Source organism: Dichomitus squalens, assembly GCF_000275845.1.
Source record: "Dichomitus squalens LYAD-421 SS1 unplaced genomic scaffold DICSQscaffold_82, whole genome shotgun sequence".
Classification (NCBI taxonomy): domain Eukaryota; kingdom Fungi; phylum Basidiomycota; class Agaricomycetes; order Polyporales; family Polyporaceae; genus Dichomitus; species Dichomitus squalens.
Window position 1 is genome coordinate 31,537 of NW_006766964.1, and position 1,376 is coordinate 32,912.

Below are 1,376 nucleotides of genomic sequence, written 5' to 3' on the forward strand. Positions count from 1 at the left end.
ACTCAATCGTACCTACGGAAGAGCGTTCAGTGTCGAAGACAACACCTTCACTAGAACTTCTTGACGATTGTCAGAGGAACGTTCTTTGTGAGAGCATCAGCCAGCATGTCAGCCGTAGCGACGTAGAAGATGTCCACTTGTCCAGCTTCGTAGAATTCGCGAACAAAGTGATACCAGATCTCCACGTGCTTTGTCCGACGTTCGACTACCGGATTGACAGAGAGGAAGATCGACCCTTGATTATCTACACAGAGAGGGGTCGGTTCGCTCATGTCGTATCCGAGTTCGTCAGAGAACGTCCTCAGCCACGCCATCTGTCTGCAGGTGTCAGAGGCCGCTTTATATTCCGCCTCAGTTGAGGAGAGCGAAATGGTAGGCTGACGCCTCGATGCCCATAATATGGCACCACCGGCTAACAAGAAGATCGTGCCCGAGGAAGAGTGCCGGTCGTCTCGATCTTCTGCCCAATCAGAGTCCGAGTATGCAATCAAGCCATCATTAGAAGCGCCGTTGTAGCGAATCCTGTAGGTGCGAGTACCTTGCAGGTAGCGTAAGATGTATTTGGCATACTTCATGTGGTCGGGCGAGGGATTGGCACTGTACCGGGAGAGACGAGTGACGGCGAAGGCGATATCTGGTCTTGTACCGAGCATGGCGTACATAAGACTGCCAATGAGGCTCTGGTAACGCGACCGTTCAGTGTCTGAGGCGAGTCCGTCGTACTTGACGAGAGCAGCGCCCGCAGGAAGAGGGGTATTGGCAGGTTTACAGTCAGCCATCTCAAAACGTTCTAAGACAGACTGGACATAGTCCTCCTGGTCGATGTCAATGATACGTGAAGCACGATCTCGACGAATGCGAAGACCAAGGAAGCGCTGTACTGCGCCTAAGTCCGTCATTTTGTACTGGTGTCCGAGTGTCCGTTTGACTTGCTTGATGTGATTCTTGTTATCGCCGAAGAGGAGTAGATCGTCGACATAAAGAACCACAATGGTGACTGAATTCCCCCCATGTCGCCGATATACGTATACGCCGGCATCGGAATACGTCCGTGTAAACTCCAGATCAAGAAGGGATTGATGGATCTTCGCATTCCATTGACGCGAAGCCTGCTTAAGACCATAGATAGCCTTCTTGAGCAAGCAAACATGATCCTCTTTCCCTTTGACGACCCAACCTTCCGGTTGTTCCATGTAGATCTCTTCCTCAAGATCACCGTTCAGGAATGCGGTTTTGACGTCCATAGACTCCATCTCCCAGTCCTCAAGTGCAGCGTGCGCAATGAGATACCGGATAGATTCGTACCGCGCAACGGGAGAGAACGTCTCGTGATAGTTCTCACCCCAAACCTGGGTGAAACCCCGTGCAACCAATCG